At 40.5% G+C, this 18,003-nt stretch overlaps 1 pseudogene; it reads left to right on the plus strand.

The window, feature by feature from the left end:
* The first annotated feature begins 16,747 nt into the window (after window positions 1-16,747).
* LOC129688003 (glyceraldehyde-3-phosphate dehydrogenase-like) lies at window positions 16,748-17,739 on the plus strand (annotated as a pseudogene).
* The last annotated feature ends 264 nt before the right edge of the window (window positions 17,740-18,003 follow it).

Genomic DNA, 18,003 nt, shown 5'->3' on the forward strand with positions numbered 1-18,003 from the left:
ATTATATTATATTATATTATATTATATTATATTATATTATATTATATATTACAGTTTCTTGTCATATAATCATTTCAACATAGGAAAGCATAAACAAAAAAGGACATCTTTCATTAAAAATTGGGAAATGTCTTCCGGTTGTACTCCGTGAGTTAAAACAACTATGAGGAAAATGTATAACTGACAATTTAGAATAGAGAGTGGAGAGCCTTCGTCTTATAGAAGTGAAGACTTACGAATCACAAGTATGACCTTGCCCTCCACCATAGGCTCCATAAGCATCCCCCAATGTCATATTCCTTTGTCTAGTCAGTGCTGCCTTTCGTCACACTTAACATGACTCAATGGCTTCACAGAAAGTCATGGACAAAACTTCTGATCTAAAGCTTTGCTTTCAGCTACACAAATGAATGAGATGTGGATGCCGATTCTCTCCTTATGTGGCTTAAAACTTAGAGAGAAAGGGTGGTGGAGAAGCTCAGCAGGTAAAGAATCCTGCTGTTTCTGGTGATCTGAAAAATGGCCTCCACGGCCTCATAGGGAGTGGCATTATTGGTGGGGTCGTGGAATGGGTGTGGGCTTGTTGGAGGAAGTGTGTCATTTGAGGGTTGGCTTTGAGGTTTCAGAAGCTCAAGCCAAGCCCAGTGGCTCACTTCCTCTTCCTGCTGCCTGTGGATCCAGATATAGAACATTCAGCTACCTCTCTAGCACTGTGTCTGTCTGCAGGCCACCATGCTTCCTGCTATGATGACAATGGAACAAACCTCTGAACTGTAGGCCAGCTGCAGTTAAATGTTTTCTTTTATAAGAATTACCATAGTCATGGTGTCTCTTCAAAGCAATAAAACCCTAACTAAGATACTGCTCAAGTGCAAAGACCTGCATTTAGCCCCTAGAAGCCATGAAAAAAGCTGCATGTGGCTGGGCGCATCACTGCTACACTGAGAAAGGAGGCAGAGACAAGAAGACCAACCAGAGGCTCACAGGCCAACTAAGCTTGAGTACACAGTGTGTTAAGAAACAACAAAAAAATACCCCACCTTAAACTAAGACAAAGGTGAGAAAGAAATCCTCCAACAGTGGTCCTTTGCTCCCCCTCATGCATGCTATGGCATGAATCCACATGCCTGCACATACACATAAACAAACAAATAACTATAGGGGAAGTTCTCTGATAGATTTTAGGATAATAAGGGATTTTAAAGCAGAGACATAGGTGCAACTGCAGAGAGAAAAACAACGTATTAAATGCCTGTGTGTCATAGTTGGCCTAGAGAATCCAGTACAAAATGATCAAATTTTGTATTTTGAGAAATTTACATTTCTTGTATTTGTCTTCCACAAATGTGTCCTGAGAAATTTTACCATTCTGGCCTGGTGGCTAAAACGCAGGTAGAACATGAAGGGTCTGAAACAGCCTAAATTACTTTCTTAAGGAGGGCATGCCATTAGAAAATATACTCACCCCCCCCACACACCATCATCATCATCACCATCATTATCATCATCACCATCATCATCCTAGGATAGAAGCCAATAATAAATTAACTGCTTGAGACAGATCATGTGCTTTCCATGGAGGTTGAGGCTGGACAGAGTCAGAAGAAAACTTGATACATTATTTTGAGCTTTCATATACCACCTTAAAGCTTGCTGTGAAAAACTTCTGTTGGGAGAAGCTATTTCTTAATCATTCATTGTTGGGTTCATGACTGAGACCCTTATAACAGAAGGGTGATTAATGAGAGAAAAACACATCTATTCATTTATTTATTTAGTGCAAATTTTAGGTGACATAGGAGCCTTCAGAAGCACAGACCCAAAGAAACCGGAAAACTATGTGTATGCTAGATCCAGACTGTCATGCAGATGTGGTTTGATAAAAGGAACTGTATCTAATGCTAATAAGATGGGGATGAGGTACCCATTAGAGCTGTTTCAACAAATGGGACGGTTCATTCTGTTTCTATGTTTATTCCTTTCTCCTGGCTGCAGGAACAGCTACTCTGCAGTGAAGATCTATGGCTTGCTTTAGAGCAGTGGTTCTCAACGTTCCCAATGCTGAGACTTGTTAATATAGGTCCTCATGCTATGGTGACCCTTCAACCATAACATTATTTTTGTTGCTAGTTCATCACTGTAATTTTTCTATTGTCATGGATCATGACGTAAATATACATGTGTTAGGATGTTCACAGAGGTTGCCCTGTGAAAGGGTTATTCAACCCCAAAGGGCTCATGACCCACAGGTTGAGAAACACTGCTTTAGAGGAAGAATGGAGACTTTTTCATGACGTACTTCAGAGGACAATACTACTTTCTCAAATGCCATATTTTGGCATAGTATGCCATATGTTTGCTCTGTGCATAGATAATGGCCCTGTATGTTAGCTTCATTAGGGCATAACTGACAATCAAATTGGAGTTCACAATGAGTAGAATAGGAAGGTGAGAGGGCAGATGGCTATAGTCACAGCACTTTGCATGGGGCAGAAACAGGCAGATTTCTGAGTTCAAGGCCAGCCTGGCCTATCTAGTGAATTCCAGGCCAGCCAGGGCTACATGGTGAGACCCTGTTCAAATAAAATAAAGTAATATAAAAATGAGTAGGTTGTATCTCTGGTCTTTCACAGTTCCTATTTGGTATGCCACATCCCCATGAATTTTCACTTTCCTGGGAGTGTGTCTATGAAAGCAATAGGTTGTTATGGAAACCTTTGTGTTTGGAGTGAAGTGATCTGGCAGTCAGAACAGAGGAAAGAATAGTCCACTGAGAGACTAAGTAGAGATAGTAAAAGACCTTCTGGAAGGCAGCTGTGCTCACCACTGTGCCACAAATGCTGCACCTCATAGAGTTCTTGAATAGGGCACATACTAGAGACCCAGGAAAAGACACTGGGGACAGCTACCAGACCCTAAGCAACACAGGGAAGGAAGTAATCCAACCAAATAGCACTGCTCTGGAGAAGGCGGTAATCGGTGAAGGAAGTCTTTTCTTCACTAAGTAGTTTTAGTTCTCATGGCGTTCATATATCCCTCATGTCTCAGGCTTGGGCCATTGCTCGTCAGGGCAGAAAACACGGGACATTTTAAACTGGATTGAAAAAAAATGTTATTTTAAAAACTGTACCAAACTCTATTGAAAATTGAACAGATCCCTGAACTAAATTTTCTCTTTACCTGGGAGGAGCACTGTAAGACAGTTATATTATTTATGGACAAATTAAGAGATCTGGGATCTGTCGATATGAACTGTGGTATGAGCAAATTTTGGACAGAGTGAAATTTTACAGTGAAAGCTACTAACTAGCAATGATAACTAGTATTGATAGCTCAGGTAACCTTTCTATATCACACACTTAGGACTTTCGTTTTCCTTCACAGCTAAGGGTTGAGAATGCTTAGAATTATAATATATATTTTTTATTTTTCTCTGCATTCATAAGTTGTTGCAAAGGAAAGGCACAAATGGGTTTACAAAAATGTGCATCCTTTAATAATGGATAGCATTGTGGAAAAGAGAGACAGAAATGTTGCCTCAAGGACCTCCAGACTGAGAAACCATTTACTTAGGACACTGCATCTCCTCACTTGCACAAGTTGTTGGAGGGAGGAGAAAGTCACATTCTTCCACACACTTCGGCCAGTGAACGTCCCTTAAATATGTCAGAAGTGACAAAATTTACAGAACTCAGTATGTTGAAGTTTATATGGCACTTGATCCAGAGTCAGGAGCATCTGACAGTTAAAACAACTTTCTTCTAGTTCCTCTGAGTCAGAAGTTTGATAACACAATTGTTTTCACTAAGACTGTCAGTTCCCTGGCTTGCTTTTTTTTTTTTTTCTTTTTTCTCCCACGTGTGGAAGGTTTACTTATTAATATGCTGATCTTTAATTGCCCACAGCTGGAAGTTTCCTCTGGTAATTATGAGAATCCTTTCTGCGTTTATACTGTTGATCATCTTCTGTGAAACTTGGACTAGCCCACATTTTAACTTTTCTGGAGTTCTTGAGAAATCTCTGCTTTGGAGAAAGGGGCAAGATAATTTACACACACACACACACACACACACACACACACACACCTTTTACCTTTGGTGTTCAAGTAGGTTTATATTGTTTTTTTAGTAATTTTTATTTTTTTATATTAATCACAGGTTATTTACTTTGTATCCCAGACATAGCCCACTCCCTCATTCCCTCCCAATCCTACCCTCCCTCCCTCATCTCCTTCCTGCCCCTTTCCAAGTCCACTGATAGGGGAGGTCTTCCTCCCCTTCCATCTGACCCTAGCTTATCAGGTATCTTCAGGACTGGCTGCCATGTTTTCTGTGGCCTAGCAAGACTGCTCCTCCCTCAGGAGGAGGGGGAAAGTGGAGGTCAAAGAGCCAGCCATTGAGTTCATTTCAGAAATAGTCCCTGTTCCCTTTACTAGGAAACCCACTTGGATACTGAGCTACCATGGGCTATATCCGAGCAGGGGTTCTAGGTTATATCCACACATGGTCCTTGGTTGGAGAAACAGTCTCATAGAAGACCCCTGTGCCCTGATATGTTTGGTCCTTGTGGAGCTCCTGGCCTCTCCAGGTCATAAGTAACCCAGATTAAAATGTTTTTAAATCATTCTTCATTGCTCAGGATTAAAATTCCTTGTAGAATCAAGCTTGGAATCTGTGATCTCAGTCTAAAAATGGATTCACTGTCTCACTGCTCTTTTATGAAAAAAAGTGCTTCATAGTGATTGATATAGTAATGCTAGAGTTTCCCATTCTTTTCCATGAAAAAGAGAGGAAATAGTTGTTTCTCCTTATGGATAGATTTATGAAATTATTATTACTTTGTCAAGTGTTATTTTATCTATTCTGAAACGAATTCTTTAAAACCATTTTCTGATTTTGCCTTTGTTTTTGTTTAATGTGAAGCTTTTAGCTTCAGTGAGAACCACTAACCTGGAAAGGACAGCCCACTGCAGATTCTCTCATCTTCACCACTCAAAAACAGCATGTGTCAGGTTGGGAGGCATGATTCTCACTGATATTGTCAAAGCTGGAAAACACATTAATTTTCTCTTTTAAAAACAGAGGAGCCTTCCTAATGTTTCGACTGTTTAATACAGTTCCTCTTGTTGTGGTGACACAAAACCATACAATTTCATTGTTGCTTTATAACTGTGATTTTGTTGCTTTTGTGAATCATAATATTGGTATCTGATATGCAGGTTATCAGATATGCAACCCCTGTGAAATGATGGTTTGACCCCCAGTGGGCGTCATGACCCACATGCTGAGAACCACTGCGAGAGTATGAGGCCTTGGCATGGCGTTAATGCAAACATGCCTATTGCCTGGGAAACTTTTCCAGGTAGGTTTCATGTTGACTTATCTGGGTGACTGAAAGCAATTTCATGTACTCATCCAATTGTTTCACATTCGCCCAGCATCTCTTGATTTTCTTTTGCTTTTTTCTTTCTGTTTTGTGATGTTTTCCCCCAAACTGTTGTCATTTGTTCAAAAAGCACTTTTTCAAGCCCCGTGTGTTGCTGGCTGGTTCATGATACCTAGTCTGGTTTACTATGCGGCAGTACAGAACCAAGTGTTCACAACCCGGACAATTGTCTTCCAAGAATGGCTCAGAACAGCAGCATAATAGCAGGAAATTAAAGGAAGTTAATGAAGTTCCGTAGAAAGGCCCAAGAAGGCCTCTTAGTTTGAGTGGGAGATAGCGCCTGAGCAGAATATTCTGCTGGAATAATGACGGGCAACATTTATTGAAGGTTCTTTCAGCAAGTAGCTGCCATCTCAGGTTCGCCACGCCCTCGCACCATCCTTGTCATTATTTACAATTGCCCAAGGAACAAGAAACTGCAATTAAAGCTTTGCTCAGTTCCTTGGAGCTTGCAGGTATAAAGTCAGTGTGGATGAATCCAGGCATTCTGACCACTCCCTGTGGTGAGCTTCTGTGCTGTTTCTTTATCTCTGAGACTCCTAGATCTTAAGTTCAGCTGCTGTTGGTCCCACTGCGCAGTAGATCTTCAAAGCTCTGCTACTTGCAACAACTATAGAATAACTATTATAATTTATTTTACACATTAGCTTACCATATAGATTATTTCACACTAGTTTCTGTGGTATGTCATTTCACAAATTCACATTATTTTCCTGCATAGATTATAGAATCACTCAAAATGAGGTCTCTATGGCTGTCATTCATTCATTCTTGAAACATTGATTAAGCTGAGCTATAAATCCTAGTTTAGCAAATATTCCCCTCTAATCCCCCTAGACAACTGTTTTTAAGGAATTTGAAGAAAAAGCACAAAATACCTGGGGAGGCAATTGTTCGGAAGAAGCAGAGGAGGGGGGAGGACATCACAGGGGGATTGTAGACAGATGGTAAAGCCATGGCATGGTGACCACAGAGAGTGGCAGGCATCGGACAGGTTCTTTCTTCGACCACATTTTACTCAGGATCCTGAAGTGTCTCCTAGACTCATCTGAAAATTTTCTTGTGAAATAGTTTCGGCACCAATGCCCTCCATACCTGATTATTCTCAATACCTGATGTACTTCCACTTCCTCCACCACCTTCCGGGTAACGTATGGCCAACTTGCTTTTCTTAATCACTCTCCAGCCCTTCAGGCCAACTTGCTTTTCTTAAGGGAGCATTATGTTAGGCCATTTTCGGTGGAATCCTCATTACCCATGATGTCTTTGCTTAGCATTTCTCCATCTTCTGACCTCTACCTTTGTCTTTGGTTATGTATTCACATTTTACTATTTCATATTCAGATTTGAACCCAACTCTCCTAACCTTCCTTAGACTTGGTCTTGTGACTCTATACCCAGAGCAGTGTTTCTTATTGAAGTCAACATTGCCATGCTTGAATAAATATCATTGATTAACTTTTCACTCTCACATTGGTTTGGATACATGCATACGTGGCTATCTATTTGAGTGATAAAACCATTCCTGTTTTGGGTGGAAGTGATTATTCTTTGACTCTTTCCCTGTTTCCAGTTCAGAAATTTTCATATTGTGGTCTTTTAATATTCACTTCAGGAATACATGAATAATGGGATGCAAACTAAGAATAACATCAATAGGAATGTAAATCAATCAGACAAACTAAAAATAAATCATTCTAATCCAGAAGGAGGAATGAGTGACACTTCTTCAGAGCCTGTGTTTGTCAGGAGGCTAAGTCTGGCGTTTTCTCTAACTTCAGTATTTCTTTTTCCACGGGCTCTTACTGAGAAGGATTGCTGCCAAACCCCAAGAACCTGATTGCTTGCACTTCCTACTTCATCTTGATGGAGATCTGACCCTTTCAGGATATGAGGACTTTGGCTGCATTTCAGTAATTGTGTTTTTTATTGTTGATTATTCTTAAGTCTTTTTGGTTGTTTTGTTTTGTTTCCTTAACCTCCCAGCACAGTGAAGCTAGGTAGAAGTATAAAATCTGTGCAACTCTGTCCTAAAAAGGTATTAGTTGAATGGCTGCTGCTTGCTTAGATTCAGGAAGAACCACATAAACCAAGGATGGTAATAAATGCCTGTAAGCCCACTATGTGGGAGGCAGAGGCAGGAAGATCAGAAACTTAAGTTTAGCTTCAGCTATACAGTGAGTCTGAGGCAACCTGGGCTACATAAGACCCTATTATAAAACCCCCAGAACATATAAAAATATGATTCCATCAAAAGAGACTTAAAAGTCAGTTGTGGAATTGAGCACATAAGGGAGTCACTGATTAAATACATAGATATTATTTTATTAAGATTCATTTATTTCACCAGGTGGTGGTGGCACATCCATTTAATCTCAGTACTTGAGAGGCAGAGTGCAGGAGGACCTCTGAATTTGAGGACAGCCTGGTATACAGAAAGAGTTCCAGGGCCACACAGAGATCTTTTGAAAAACAAAACATCAAAATAAAACAAAAGATTCATTTATTTTCATTTCATGTGTGACTGTTTTGTCTGTCTGTATGTATGTATGTATGTTCACCACATACGTGCCTGATGCCTGCTGAGATCAGAAGAGGCTGTGAGGTCTCTTAGAACTGTGAACCATTGTGTAGGTGCTCAGAATTGACCCTCGGTCCTCTGTCAAATCAGCAAGTGCGCTTTTCCCCTGAGCCATCTCCAGCTCTAATTTAAAATGTCTTTACAAGGACTTAGTAACACTGAGTTTGCCTATAGTGTCTTATGTAACTCCATATGTCTGGAAATTTAGAATTTGTATGAGTAGCATTCTCTGTTTCCTGAGCTGGTAGATAGCTGGAGGAAAGTTTGCCAGTTGGCATTGGAGGTGGTCTTCAGGTATGGCTACTGCATGTGAGTGCTTTTGTCTCTGTCTAGCTATGGTTGCAACAGGCATAGGGAGGGTGGGGCATTTTATGTCCTGGGGAAGTACTAAAGGAGAGACTGGCCTTATTTTATGGCTTCAGAGTTGTTTGTGGACAGTAGAGAGGAGGTTCAGTGAATATTTTAAACACTGTAGCATTCTCACCAGACATGTCAAGGGTTAGTAGACACTAGGAGAAGGAAATGTGACAGATGCCATCCATGTTGCCTTGATGCATGGATTTCTGGCCTTGTATACTGCCTTCCATGTTTTTTCACTGAGTGGCTTTGAGGACTCATGCTGCTGTTTGATTTGGCTTCCAGCAGACCTTTCATTAAACCCATGCCTTGGGCGGACCCCCAGTGCTCTGCCCCTGCTCCAGTGCCCTTCTCCATGTGGGCAAGTGGCCAGGACCACAGAAGGTTGTTTTGATGAGCCTGGTGTCTTTGGGGAACAGAATTGCCTTGCTCCTGTCTTCCCAGGCACTGGCAGTTAGGGTACTACCCTGCCTGTGAGAGCCATTAGTGTGACCAGATGTGGCCCTGCAGAGCCTGGGCCTTTCAGAATTACACAGAAATAGCATCCAGAAACAAGGGCTAATTATGTGCCCCCAAATGTAAGTGCTTTCAAATGGAAACAGCTTAGAAGATGGCTGACCTGTGGGAGCCCCCGCGGCAGTCTTTTGCCCATTTCTCGTCTTTGGGTTTGCTTCATCTGCTTGAGAGCTGCACAGCTAGAGAGAATTTTATGGCTGCATTTACTCAACCTTTGCTGTACAAAGTTACATGCGGGGCATGCGGTTCGTGCAGAACCAACACTGTAGTAATGGCTGGTTAGTGGAAAAATGAGCCCTGACTGGTAAAGAATTCCTCCCATGTAAATGAATCCCTGTGTTTGGAACATGAGGGAGTTTCTTATTTTGCAATGCTGGAGGCATTTTACAAGGTTTTAACTAATCCACGAAACACACCTTCAGGGTTTATAGGCAGCCGGTGTTTTCCTATTAAACTTGGCGGCATATTGGTGTTACACAAGTTAGGAGAACGGCGTTCACAAAGATGCCACAAGCGTACTTGTTAGGTAACAGCATTGTTCCCTGGTCACCTCCCAGGCCATCTATATCCACGCCTCATGTCCAAACCTGATCTCTGTTGGAGCAGTTATTTTCTCAGTGAACAAGCCCTCACTCAATTACAAGTCTAGTATTTTTTTTTCCTTTCATAGATTTCCTTTGAGAAAGCAAATCAAATTTAGAGATACTTTAAAAACTGGTAGATGAAGCCAGTTGGTTAGCATCTACCTCCCCTTATTCTGGGCTCCCATTTTAGATCTAGTGGCTCCTTCCGCATATCTCGGCTTAACCTAGTTTAGGAACACTGGTTCAAATACTTGCATACCAAATCTCTTGAGACTTGGTGAGAAAATTCTAGGCTGGGATGGCAGGTGGACTATGTGACTACAGAATTGCTGCTTGATTGTAATCCTGTGCTCTGTCCTCCTTTTTAGACTTCTTTCTTTTGTGTCTGTGAAGAAAATCTTACCTGGCCCTTATGGGGTTAGTTCTGTTATTTTAAGTTTCTCACCTTAAAAGGCCCAACTCTTTTCTTGTTTTCTTTTTTTTAAGAATGAAGTAGAAGTTCCCTAAAAATAGGTAAATCAGTAACATGGGTCTTCTACTCTGTGGGAATGCTAGAGATTTAATAATGAACAAAGCACATTTTTCATGGGTTTTCCACTTTCTTTGAAAAATCTATTGCAGGAAACTTGCCAGTTTTATTTTCTTTATGCATTGTGTTTCATAGAACACTCAGCACACATATCACCTTGAGATGGTGAATTAGTGGAATCATACAAACAACAGTGCTATTGTCATATTTTGCAAAATTCCCAGTACCTTAATCCCTCCATTTAGGCTCTGTCTTGAAATCAGAACTTTCTGATGTTTATGTAACCTGCTGTCCCTTCCCTGAGTGATGTCTTGTGTTCTTTCTGCCTCTGAGACTTAATGATGGGGAGCATTTCTACAGATCCAACTTTCTCTTTGACAACTTTATTCAAATGAATCACTGAACAACCACAAGGAAAGGGCATGCTTTGTCTTGGGAAGAAGTCTCATATGTCCGTGGATCTCTGATCGTTCTCCTTCTGTAATACAATGTCTTCTCCCACCTGTCCAACTCTCATCTCGGAAGAGAAAATAGTAGCACATTTTTATTTCATTTGTCCAAGTAGTTGTCCCTCCAAAGGTTGGAATCTTCTCTTGACCTCTTTTGTTTATAAGGAGAAAGTACAAGGAGTGTGCTCTTAGCACACTAATGATCCTGTTTTCCAAGTATGTTTTTTGGTTTAAAGAAATCTTGGAAAAACCAGCAAGATTTTTACGCTCATGTTTTGTGCTAGGCTGTTGAGTCACTTCTCATATGTCAACTACCTCCTAAGCGCTTTAGTTTTCATCATTCCTACATCCCCAACTCAAATTCATAGTTTCTTATTATTTAATTGTTAGTAGTGTACACATGTACATGAATAAAAATTTATAAATACAACATGCTGAGTTCATTTTGTGTTGTGTTGTGCACATGTATTTAGGGTTGACCTCTTGGGCTTGTTTCTGAAGAAGACATATTCTCCCTTCTTCAGCTGTAATTAATTGCCTGTATCTCTACATCACCCAGTAGAACCTTGTAAAAGTTCCCTCATTTGTTTTGGCATGTCATTTGGTGTCATGTTTTAGGTCTTATTTAGGCAACATATTGCTAAGCTTGCAAACCAAAAGAGTTATAGTCAGACTACTGACATTAACCCCCTGTCCTGATCTACAACTTTCTGGTCTTCAGAAGTTTCTCTTTCCTATCTGCATTAGCATCTCTCTTATTAGAATTTTAACTTTTTTTTTAAGCTTTAATAAATAACTTTTATAGCCTCACATAGGAACTTGTTAGATACATGTTTGGCTCCCTCCCAAAAACTCTGTAGTAAGAAATCTGTGCTGATTTTGTTGTGTAAGAATGTTCTCAAACTACTGGTATAGGTTTCTGGTTATTTGTATGGCTTATGGAATATTTTAGGTAAGTAATTCTAGTATAATATAGAACTCCTTTGGTTCGGGAAATATAATAAATAGTGTAAAAAAGTCATGTCAATTTGCTCTTTATCTGTAGGACACTATTATTCTGTGATACTTGTTTGAATTTTGACAGTGACCTCTACCAAGCACTGCATGCCACATGATAAAATGGATCCTGCTTTTCCAATCCTCCCTTTCTCTCTTTCTTTGATTGATTTCTTCCTCCTGCAAAAATCCCTCTCTCATCTTTTACTTTCAGAAGTATTTTATGGACCTGGGGGGCATAAGGGAGAAAAGGCTTTATTTAAGTGTATACTATGCTAAAGTTTCCTACACTGGAAAACAAAAACAAAAACAAAAACAAAAAACATTCACTGTTTATTTTAGCACCTGAGGCCATGATTTAAAGCCTGTTCACATGGCTAATTATTAAAGCATGAAAAACACACTTTTAAAAAGCAGGAGGAAAAGTGCATTTATTTGTCTACCTTCTGCCTCTACTGGGTTGCATTTCCAACAGATGGCAGGAGCATCTGGGCAGCAGGCCAGCTAGGAGCACTGTTCTTACTTAGCAACGGCTCCTGGTCATTTCCATGAGTCAAGAGTGAGGTTGAGGGAGGCATTAAGAGTGAGCTTTCACATAAAACCTGAGCTGTCTACCAGAATTAAACTGAAGCAAAGGGATCATAGGCTTGATAAAGCTTGGAAAGATAGTTGGCTTCCTTGTGTTACAGAAGTTGTGTGTGTTGTAAAGAGCTAGTGTGTGTGAGTGTGTGTGTGTTAAATTATCTAAGGTTATCTCTTTAGCATAGAGGACCACTGCCAGCATTAATTAAGCATGCCATTCACTGCTGGCAACCGCTTGGCTCACATGCTGTTTTTATTTCTATTTAACTATTTGCTGATGTAAAATACCCTAGAATCAACAAGGACATATATGTGACAAAAAAAACCCACCAACTTCTTACAATTAGCATCTCATAAAAGTATGAATGGCTATATCTGAGAATGCAGTTAGCTTTATAGAGCATGTAAAATTTATTCATGAATAGCTCTGCAAAGAAACTTGGGTAAATACTGACAAAGTCACAAGATGCTGAATAACTTTGCAATGCTGATGACATTTCTTGGAGGTGGTGTGCAAGGTAATGAAGGAATGTTAGCATTTTTTGAAGTGAGGTGGAAGCTGCAGGGTAAGAAGAGGAAACAGCATTTTCCATAAAAAGTAACACTTTTTTTTTTTAATAGGAGAAGGTAATGGGAGAGGTGGCAATTTCAAAGAACACTAGAAAGAGTATTGTGTTCTGTGCAAATGCCCACAAGAATTTCCGTAACACACCATTGAATTTGAAAGTGAAATTGAACAACAAAAGCATTAGGAACATCAAGTTCATTTCAGTTAAAAGTAAGTCCCAGTGAAAAGCAAATGCTTTTATAGATGATCTTGTCCTTGCTCTCTCACAACCTGCCAGCATCTCCCCCATACCCAGCTCCTGTATGGACATTCTCCCCTCCAGTGGTGGCCTAGGGCTGGTAAGCTATTCAGCTGGCCTTTGAACAACTGGAAAAGGTTTTATCATTTCATTGTTTTGTGTGCCCATGGTCAGTCTACGTTTCAATAAGGACTGTTCCACAGCTGCACAAGTCCTCCAGTTCACCATACCCCTAGCTTGATATCAAGCCCAGCTCTCTGCTTATGGTCTTGTGCACCCTGCTCCTTCTAGGCCGTGACTCAGATTCTGAATTCCCATTAACTGAGGTTTCTGCAATACTCTTTCTTATCCCTTCCAAGGCCCCAGAAGAAGTAGGCGATATGCTTCTAGGGAGTTTCTTTTAACAAAATGGAAAATGGTGTAATGGTAGATTAAGTTCCTTCCTCATTTCCCTTCTTCTCTGAAGGCTCCTTAGGACAAAGAAAATATGCAGACACTTTGTAGAAACTGTCTGCAGTTGTTTTGTCAGATCAGGGAGTCAGGAATTTGTTAAGCAGAAAAGGCATGAAGTGAATTGTATTAAAGAATGACTCTGTTTAATTTGGGGTGTGTGTGGGGGTGACAGCTGGATCTTTCTTATCCACCATGTCCTCCTTTCCACTATTAGAAGCCTCTAGCAGCTTGTATTTTTACTCCACTGAATGGAAGAAACATTCAAATATTCTTAGAGGAGGTAATAGATTACCCATTGTACAGCACATCTATACCAGGGAAATGGTCCAGTATCTGTCCATACACTGTTTTCATCATGAATCATTTTACCAACCTCTTGACCAAAGAGGGGGACAAACAGCTTCCTTTTCCCCCCAAAGGAAGAGAAATTCTTACAGAGACACAAGATGAAAGCATTTAATAGTCATGCTATTTAGCTAACTGAATACCTGTGTTGCTTAATAAAGTCCCTTGACAGCTAAGGCAAGTTGGAAAAACAATTGGTGATTTGTTAATTTTGTTTATAAGGGGTCTCAGGTATGTGAGGTTCATCTTTCCTGGCTGGAAAGCTGTTCACTGAATGTTCTAGTTTTCATATCCAGTCAGAAAACTCCTTAGGCTACAGAAGTGGGAGAATATATCTCTAAATAAGTTAAAGTCAACAGTTTCATTGTTGAATCTTATGGGCTACCTCTGAAATTAGAGGAAATTCTCTGCCTCCTTGTCACCTTTGATGAGTCAAGACTGTGCTTGTTACTGAACATTTTTTTTCCATTCATTCTAAATTTTTTTCAAAAATTTTATTAATAATAATTATTATTTATTACAATTTATTCACTTTGTATCCCAGCTGTGGCCCCTCTCCCTCACTTCCTCCCAATCCCACTCTCCCTCCCTCTTTTCCCCCTATACCCCTCCTTTAGTCCACTGATAGTGGAGGACCTCCTCCCCTTCTCTCTGACCCTAGCCTATCAAGTCTCACCAGGACTGGCTGTATTGTCTTCCTCTGTGGCCTGGTAAGACTGCTCCCCCTTCAGGGGGAGGTAATCAGAGAGCCTGCCTCTGAGTTCATGCCAGAGACAGCACCTGCTCCCCTTACTAGGTACCCTACTTGGAGATTGATTCTATGGGCTACATCTGAGGTTTTAGGTCCTCTCCATGCATTGTCCTTGGTTGGGGTATCATTCTCTTCAGGGACTCCAGATTTCATTTTTTTTTTTTTAATTTAGCTTTGGTCTTTTTTTGGAACTCCTATTCCCTCCAGGTCTTTCTATATCCCCATTCTTTCATAAAAGAACTGGTGTCACTTGTAAGAGAGAGCAAAACTGAATCCTTTTCTCTTCTCAGGTCTATGCCTAGTACCTCAGAAATTTCAATATTGTTTCTTGTTATCTTCTCAACTTCATTCACATTACTTTTATTAGGCAATTTAGTTAGTGACAGGAATATGTTGTCCAAGGTGCCTCTTGAGAATATGCTAGAATTCTTGTTACAAGATGTATTCCAACCCAGGGAAATCATCAAAACAAAATACCCCAGCATTAAAAAAAATTGCTTTGAAAACAAGACCAGCAATACAAGGAAATAAAAGGCATTAAACTCAACAAAAATCGCAGCAAAGTAATAGTCTTTGGAAAGTTGGAAAGCCTTCCTACATCTACTTTTTGTATGTAGGTAAAAATATTGTTTTTATTTCCTCAGATGAGGGGATGAAATGAGAGCCATTCCCAAGACTTTCTACCTTTTTCTGACCTCTCCTTGCTGGTTCAACTGAACTGTTCTGGCTCAAACTCCACTCTAAGCTGACTGATTCAAACTGGCTTCTCATAACTTCTAACTGAATTGTTCTGCCCGGTCTCCTACTAACTTTTGCAATCTGTTATAATCTTCCAGCTCCTTCTCATTCTCTGGCTTGCTCTGTCTTACCTGTGTCTAGCTTGTTCTCTCTGCAATCTGTCTCTGTAAAACTGTCCCAGTAAAAACTCTCTGTCTGTGCTGCTCTTAAGTAGCCTGTCTTTCCTGTCCTGTTCTCTTGAGAGTTGGGGATAGTCTCTCTCTGACTCATTCTGTTAAATCTTTTCTGATTCATCTCTTTGTCTGTCTCTTAATTAGATGTCACTTTCAAATATGGCTGCTTCCTTTTACAAACTAACCTTACCTTCATTATTTGGGATTATAGGTGTGTACTAAGGGCATGTCTTTATTTCAGACAATCATACTGTAACCCTGAGCATGTCTGCATTCCAGCTGGTTCATATAAACCTAGAATGTCTTTGGATGTGATTCCTTGTCAGAGCAGCCAAGCTACTGGATTAAAATTCCTCTTCATGTAGATAAAGGTTTATTGTATAGTAATAATTTATCATAGGGGGAAATCAACCATTTCTTCTAAAAGCACATTTTAAAGTATTAGAATCATAGAATCTTAAATATGGAATGCAATTCAGTATCTCTTTGTCAACTGTTGCTCTTAAGAGAGTGTCTTTACTTTGGGTTGCTGTGAAAGCAGAATCTAAGACAAAGGCTTTTGTATAACTGCCTTAATAGAAGATTTTAGTGAAGCAGAACTCAGAGTAAGGGACATAGAGAACAGAGAAGGAGACATGAGGACCTCTTGTCAAGCCTGCTGCTACTAAAGGATCCTGTCTGCAGGACTCTTAATACATATAATAAACCTTGGCTCCTGACAGTCACTTTGAGTAAGGAATAACCAAAAATGTGTTTATTTTTTAGTTTAATAGTTTCCTTTTTCTGTCTTTATTGACTATGTTGCTTAGCTACCTTCATATATTCTTGCTGGTCTACCTTTGAATCAACAGCATCTCACATTTATTCAAAGCCTTCCTTACAATGGAAAACCCTCACTTGCAATTACATTGCCTTTTACTTGGACACTTACAGCATTTTGATTGGTCACTCTTTCAATTAAGTTTCCTATGAACTGAGTCTATGTCACATGTCATTATCAGGTTAGTCTTATATTCATCCTCTTAGAAATGTCTGTTATTCTTCATCCAGGCTCTAACATAGGTTAGTTTATATTCTTTAGTCTCATGTGTCACCAATGATGCATTAAGTTATGAGAAATACAAAATTCATTTCTAACTGGATTAAGCGAAATAGGGATGTACTGTATCTCAAATACGAATACATTTTTACTGAGTCCATGTTGCTTCTAGATAGTTGTTCTGAGTGTATGTTTTCTTTGTTTTGTATGTTCCTTGAAGCTGATGAAAAAAAAAAAAACAGCTTAGAAGTTTTAAGTGCATGAACCCAACACTAGAACATGGTCTACTTATTCTAGTCTTTAAGTTTAAAAAATATGTTTGTTAAAATACAACAGAGGGGCTCCTCTCTGTTTCAGACAGGTGCATATTTTCGGGAGGTGCCAGCCTCATCCCTGAGACACAATGGTGAAGGTTGGAGTGAATGGATGTGGCCGTATTGGATGCCTGGTAACCGGGGCTGCCTGGCAAAGTGGAGATTGTTGCCATCAGTGACCCCTTCATTGACCTCACCTACATGGTCTACATGTTCCAGTACAACTCTGTCCATGGCAAGTTCAACAGCACAGTCAAGGCTGACACCGGGAAGCTTGTCATCAATGGCAAGCCCATCACCATCTTCCAGGAGAGAGATCCCGCTAACATCCAATGGGGTGATGCTGGTGTCAAGTATGTTGGGAGTCTACTGGTGTCTTCACCACTATGGAGAAGGCTGGGGCTCACTTGAAGGGTAGAAGCAAAAGACTTATTATCTCTGCCTCTAATGCTGATGCCCCCATGTTTGTGATGGACGTGAACCATGAGAAGTACGACAACTCACTCAAGATTGTCAGCAATGCTTCCTGCGCCACCAACTGCTTAGCCCCCTGGCCAAGGTCATCCATGACTACTTTGGCATTGTGAAAAGACTCATGACCATAGTCTATGACATCAGTGCTACCCAGAAGACCATGGATGGTCCCTTTGGAAAGCTGTGGTGCGATGGCCATGGGACTGCCTAGAACATCATCCCTTCATCCACTGGTGCTGTCAAGGCTGTAGGCAAGGTCATTCTAGAGCTGAACAGGAAGCTCACTTGCATGGCTTTTGGTGTTCCTACCCCTAATGTGCCTGTCATGGACCTGACATGCCAACTGGAGAAAACTGCGAAGTATGATGACATCAAGAAGGTGGTGAAGCAGGCATCTGAGGACCCACTAAAGGGCATTCTGGGCTACACTGAGGACCAGGCTATCTCCTGTGACTTCAACAGTGATTCCCACTCTTCCACCTTTGATGCTGAGGCTGGCATTGCCCTCAATGACAACTTTGTAAAGCTCATTTCCTGGTATGACAATGAATATATCTACAGCAATAGGGTGATGGACCTCATGGCCTACATGGCCTCCAAGGAGTAAGAAGCCCTGGACCACTCAACTCAGCAAGGACATGAAAGCAAGAGAGAGGCCCTCAGCTGTCTCTATCCCAGGTCAGCCCATCACACTGAGAATATCTCTCACAATTTCCATCCTAGACCCCCAGAATAGTGGGAGTTGCTCAGGTAACCCTACTCTATTGAATACCATCAATAAAGCTCACCATACCCACACAAAAGTACAACAGAGGACCACTTCATCTACTTCTATACCAACTTCTAATATGTAAGAAAAATAAGGTTGTCA

Source organism: Psammomys obesus, unplaced genomic scaffold (assembly GCF_907164565.1).
Source record: "Psammomys obesus unplaced genomic scaffold, mPsaObe1.curated_primary_1811, whole genome shotgun sequence".
NCBI classification, from domain to species: Eukaryota; Metazoa; Chordata; class Mammalia; order Rodentia; family Muridae; genus Psammomys; species Psammomys obesus.